Consider the following 7,158-nt stretch of genomic DNA (forward strand, 5'->3'; position numbering starts at 1 on the left):
TTTTTCATGAAATTATTTAATCTTATGAAATTGTTTCATATAATACTTTTTTTGATGAATTTGTTTCATATATGGTTATGAAATTGTTTCATATAATATTTAATGCAATTTTAATGAAACTGTTTCATGTATTTATCTAAAATTAAAATAATGAAGATGATAATATCCATGATTAACATCCTCCACAATAAAAATGGTTAATCAACCTCTCATAATTACAAAAAAATAAACAAAATGAAAAATTATGATTGGTTGAATGAGGTTTTCACGGTTTTTACAAATTGAGTGGTTTTTATTTGAACGCCCCCTATATATATATATATATATATATATATATATATATCTCCTAATATGAGTAGGATAATTCATTAAGTTAATTACATGATTAACATTAAGGTAAGTGTATATCTTCTATTATTTGAAAATCAGATATAAAGATAAACAAGGGCTCCTTATAAGATGAGTCTCTACGTTTCCATGACATATAAATAAAGGAGATCAAGTTTCTATCGCCTACACGAATTCTACATTCAATTCAACCCCATTCTGTAGCAAAATAGAGCTTTAGAAGACTTTGATTCATACACGAGGATGATTGCTTCTGTATCAACCAATTTCTTTCCACTCAATGCAAGTGTTACAGGTTAGTTTTACTAAACTTTATTATGGTATATGGTGAATTAATTTCTGATATGCATTTATGTTCTTATGCCTTTCATTATTGTTATCACATGCTTAAGGATAATTACGTAATGATAACATAACCAACTTTCAAAATGTGAAACTCATATTTTGTGATTAGGATTTTTTTTCACCAAAACAAGTTTAAACCTAAAATGCTAATAGATCTATCACTTCACTGGCATAAAAATGTAAAAGAACACATAAAACAATAAAAAATTCAACTTGAAAAATATGAAACTCGTATTTTGCGAGTTGGGTTTTTTTCACCAACACAAGTTTAAATTTTAAATACTGATATATATGTCACTATAGAGCATAAAAATTATAAAAAAACATAAAGCATCGATATGTAGAACTCGCAAAATAAGAACTCGAGACAAAAACGATTTTAAATTTGCTTAATGGGGATAGTTTATTAATTTTCACGTGCTTATTTGCCATCAAATTTGTGGAATTGTTGGTGAAATCACGGGTTTCTTGATTGAAATCACCGATTTCTTGAGAAAGTTCAGGGCTAGAGTAAAGTTAGAAGGCAAGAGGTTTGACCATATTTGAAATATTTTGAAACTTTTTAGGGTTTACATAGTGGGGATCACCTCTCTAAAAATGAGGGTATTTAGAGAAACACCCCTCTACAAATCTAGAGATGGCAAAAAAAAAAATCGAAAACGATAGTGAAAATTGAAAATCGAAACTTTCGGGTCGGGTTCGAGGACATCTTATCAGGGACGTGGCAGGGATCAGGGATATATTCGGGACTTTAAAGGGATATATATATATATATATATATATATTAATTTTAACTTATATACATACACACACACACACACACATATATATATATATATATAATATCATTAAAAGAAAATAATAACATTAAAATTTAAAAGACTTTTATCCATTTTACCTCAAGAACCCGAATAAGGCTCACGAAAAAGTCTAGTTTATTTGTCTAATCATGAAATCGTGATGTTAGTTGTATGATGTTTGAATTTCTGTTTATTTTTATATTGTAATCTAAGATGCTTGTCATTGGTTTGATTATGTTTGAGACATTTAGACTTACATCTTTTAAAAAAATTGTAATTTACTTTTAGTTGTAAAAATTAACATACTGTAATTTATTTCAAATCGGTTTACGTTTCAGGTTCGGGTATAACCAATGGCGAACGAGGAAACCAGCGGGAAAAGGGGGATTTTTACTCTAAACGGGTTCCTAACATGGATCGAGGAAACCATAGGAGCCGACAGGGATCCCCGATAAGATCCCCAAACCTTTCTTACATGTAATAGGCAACCTCTCTTATTTTTTTTCATATACAAGCGAATATGATTCTTACTCTAACCAAGTCGTGACTTCATCAATTCCGAGAAAAATTAAGATGTATTAGATATTGCACACTTTTCTGTATAATCTGATGTCCAACATTATCTTCCCCTTCATCCGGTGGAGGATCCAAAAACTTTTATTATTGGAGGCACATTTAAAGTGTCAAAAAAATTCTATAACTTATTAGTACCAAGACGATTTTGGGTTATTTGTTTTCGGCTTAAATTGTTCATTTTAATCGAATAAATATAACTTATTTGGTTCATTTCTTTTTTACTATTTCGGATAAATAGACATTATAGTGCTATGTATGTATTTTACTATTTGGGTTAAACTAAAAGCAAATGAACACATTACACATTAATAATTAGCAGCAAGAAATCAAAGGGCAAGAGGTCAATAGCTTAGATTTTATTAGAAAGTAATCAGATAGCAAAAGACCAGAAAATCAGAAATAAAAGACAAACTGGTAGGAAAAGTTAAGTCAAAATAACAAACTCAAGAACCCAAAATCAAGTAACAATTAAGAAATAGAAAACTATTAATTAACAAATAACAAATATCAATTATTATAAATCTATAAAATAATAAAATACAAAAAAGAATGTCGGAAATAATAAAAAATGATGATTAATAAAATCATTAGCGTTATAGCAAACAAAATAAGAAAAATAAAATGATGACTTACATATGAAGTCCAAGGAAAAAGAATTCGACATATGTTCACTTGAATCACCACTTACAACATTGTTGGTCCTGCAAAATGATGACTTACATATGAAGTGTTTGTAGAAGAGGGATTTGAATACAAACACAACAGATTTTCATTTTTAATTCTAGATTCTATATTTTGTATAAAACAAAGAATTACAGATTTGTTGTGAAAGTTAGAAAGGTAAGACCTGTGATCCTAAACAGTCTGACTATGACAAATTTACTAAAACTGAAAAAGTGGGGGAAGGAAGTACTCTTTTAGGTCCGAAGAACTAAGAAAATTCTTCAGAGGATGACGTCAATTTTGTTTAAGGAACACTTACAAAGATGTTCTTTCAAAATGGGTAAGTAACATTGAGTGGCAAGTGTGACCTTTTATAGCCACTATTGCATTAAATGCTTACTGTCCAACTTTAATGCGTGTCTTCTTATGATTAGTTGATCCATTGATGTTCCATAATAATCAATCTTCAAACTTCTTATACAAATCCATGGCAGATTCAAGATATGAACATTAAAAACACTTAATGTAGGTTGAGAGAGAGAAAGTCAAACTTCAAAGAATGGTCAAACCTTGTATTACGTAAACTGATTTAACAATTGAGCTCTCCTAAAATTACACTAAAACAAAACTATTTATAGGGTCAAACTACTACCCTTGAAAGTCAAACACGATGACTTTTATACAATTATAGAAAATATATAACATTTCAAATACAATTTAATACAGAATTTCAGTTCTAACATCCATGCATCCTCTTCATTTCAACATTTGAGTTTGATGTAGACACTTTGTTAACTTATCTCATATTTCTGTTGTCGAGAGAATAGTAAAGGAAGGACCACACCAATGGAATAGTGCTTTTGTACTTACTTTGGCTGACATGTTGTACATGTTCTCATACCAAGAAGGAAGTAAGAAAGTTGGTGAGTCAAACTTGTTGGCCGAGTTTGTACTTTAAGATTCAGTTTGTAGTAGTATTTGTTACACTACTAGTTGATTTTATCATATATTGATCTTCTTTTTAGCTAGATGACAAACCAATCCTCTTTGGTGACGATCTCGACCTCACTTCAACTAGTTGTCGATTTTGTTGAAGTCATTTTGCTCTTGGATCAATACAGATCTTTTTCCATTTATGAATACAAGCTATATATATATATATATATATATATATATCTGATTTTCAACTATAGAAACTTTATGAAGATGCTTCATCAGATATAAAGGATAACTTGGTATAAATTAGAACATTTTAAGCTATAACATTCTTTCAAGAAAACCAATTGGATTTCTATGATTGGATGCTAGTTTCAAAGGTATATAATTTATACAAGGGACTCGTTGAGTGATATATCTGAAACTTAAAACAACAGGTTGGAATGATACCAGAATGAGACATTATCCGATGAATGAAGTTCATCGGATATGTTTTTTAACACAAGGAAAACTAGACCTTTTCCTTTCCAAGTGTTTGATTGGGCACTATGAGTATTATTCTCAAATCTGATGGTTGAAACCATCCCTATAATCGTCACAATTCGGAACTGAAACAGACACGATAAGCATAAATCTCAACACCCAAAGTTCTATTCTAAATGTAACAATAATGAACAAGCTAACAGAGATAGCAAATAACAAAGATAACAAACAAGCTATCATACTTCAAGAACAAGCATACTTTTAGAGCTATATGATTTTGTTAGCTTCTTCAAATTTCATGACCTAAATTGTCTGCATCATTAGGGACGGACCCATAGTGGCACCATTTGACTATAAGAAATAAATATAGGGATATTTATCATAAAATCATCATTGGTTTGTTGGTTAGTTCATTGTTTTTCATATGTTAGGTCATGTGTTCAAGTCTTTTATTGCATTTTTCTCCAAAAACATAGTAAATTTGAAATTAAAAGCTAAAAACTAAAAACATGACATTAACAAGATTTGAACTTGGGCTTGGGATGGAAGAAAAGTATTGCAAACAAATTCTAACAAGGAAAACGTGTGACCTCATTGTAGTTTCAAAATATATGTGGGACACTTTCACGACCCTATAACTTTTTACACGACGATGGAGGAAGGAAACGGTAACACATGTCATCTTATGCTCTAGAATGGGTTCGTCCATGTATTCAAGTAATTTACTGCAATTTTTTTTCCAGAAACATAATAAATCTAGAATTAAAAGTTAAAAACTAAGAAAATGACACCAACAAGATTCGAACTTGGATTTGGGGTGGAAGAAAAGTCTTGCAAACAAATTCTAGCAAGGGAAACTTGTGTCATTATTGTAGTTTCAATATATATATATATATATATATATGACACTTTCACGACCCTATAATTTTTTACACTACGAGGGACGAGCGAAACGGTAACACATGTCATCGTATGCTCTACACTGGGTTCGTCCATGTGCAACATAAACCATCCCTTCATATATATTGTTATGTTGGGGCGGGGGTGAAGTAAAATTTATCTAGTAAGTTTCGTTAACTATAAGATGATGTACTCACCATTATTATATTAGCTGATTTGTATCCTTCTTATAAAGTTTATCTGGACACAATTTGTCCATATGAGTCTTACATAAGATGGAGGTAGTGCCTCATAATTCCAACTTCAGTTGTATTTCCAAAGTCTAGAGAATCAGACATGGTTGCGACACTCAAGTTGCATGAATCCACAATTCAAGAAAACAAGATAATTAGAAAGTAGATACGTTGTTCACACAAGCTTTCATCGGCCAGCACAAATTAGAAACTAATTGGTTACTAATGTGAGAAGGAAGGAAGTAGGAACAGATAACTGAGCCTGATAAATCTCAACAAAGAAACATTATATGATTTCATTAATTTTTTTTTTTTTTTCCCAATGTCATGTATGAGATAGGAGCAAACAAACATATAATTGAACCAGAGATGGTTGGGGGCAGCAATGATAGCGACATAGTTGAATGGGGCAAGGGCAATGACCATGGGCGACTAGGGCGATGGGGTCAATGAATGGCGTAGTGATTTAAGTTGGGGTGGTGGTGATAGGGTTTAGACATTATTTGGCAAAGATAAGCTAGCTTAATTTTTGAGTAATCGTTAGAATGCACATAAACTAACCTGTAAGTTGGTTTATAAGCTAATTTATAGATAAACTACTTGGAGTAGCATTTGAGGAGCTTTTTGACACTTTTTTTTTTTCCAATTATATATAACCCTGATTAATATTAATTATTATTATTAATGGTAAATAAATACTAATTATAAATAAATACCAGTTATAGATAGCAAAAATGACATACGTGAATCGTGGCACAATAGTGGTGCAAGTGCACACCACTATTGAGTTCGCTTTTTCAAGTAATATAATGGTAAGTTCCAAAGATCGTTTTCCACAGAGACCAGTCTACTAAGAATTTAAAATTTTTACGAATTTCCGATGCAAAGTTAGAGTTTATAAAATGATTTGTTTTGGGTAGAATATTGATATCTTAAAAAATAAAAATTAATAAAAAGAGAGTATGGATGTAAATTTTGCATGAGAGTATAATAGTAACTTAAATGGTTGATAAAACCGGTCACAAAAAATCCCATTCGATTTCCTCCTCTCGAAGCTATGTCGTATGGGTTGCAATTACGGTTTTCCCATAAAGTTTCCACAATGCTAAATTTCTATTTGTCAACTGTACTAAGTAGATCTCGAAGGTCTTAGTTCCGCCAGTATGGAGAGATGCGTATATCTCTATGACACACCAACTCGATCGACATCTGAGCCTTAGTCTGGTTATGTAAAAACCCATATCTCTATGAGATTATTAAAGATTTTCTCAAACCTCCTTGCATCATTCAAGCTGTATTTTTAAATCCGCCCATCTCTGAGTCAAACATATAATATATTAACACTTCCAACTAATCAGCTTGTCCATGTTTAGTTAAAGTTTCAACTTGAACGACCAAACTGAAGAGTTGGCTAAAAGTGGTAACACCCAAATGTTACATTTTGACCTCTCGGGTTTGGCTTACACTCACAACCAAAAGGGGGTTAGCTACTGCTTATAAGTAAATACATAATGGAAGAACATAAATACTCAAATACAAATTGCAAATTAAGCGTAAACTTGCCACTGTGGTCAGATCCCACATGACGAACAAAAAATAAAATATTGTAGAAATTAAACTAACTAGAAAGAAAATAAAAGACTAAAGCATTTGAAGCTGATTCTTGGTTACAAAATATGTTCTATTGATGTTCTCTCTCTTTTTTCCTCTAATGAATGCCCAAGCCCTCTTTTTATAGCCGTGTGTGTGAGAGAGAGGGAGAGAGGGAGGAAGGGGGGGAAAGGACATCTAACTACTTGTTTTCTTCCTCAACCTTATCCCATTCTTCTTGTCTTCGTTTTCTTCTTTTTCATGAAAGCTTCAGCTTTGACTAA

The sequence above is a fragment of the Cynara cardunculus genome (genome assembly GCF_001531365.2).
Source record: "Cynara cardunculus var. scolymus isolate 2C chromosome LG 13, CcrdV1, whole genome shotgun sequence".
Classification (NCBI taxonomy): Eukaryota; Viridiplantae; Streptophyta; class Magnoliopsida; order Asterales; family Asteraceae; genus Cynara; species Cynara cardunculus.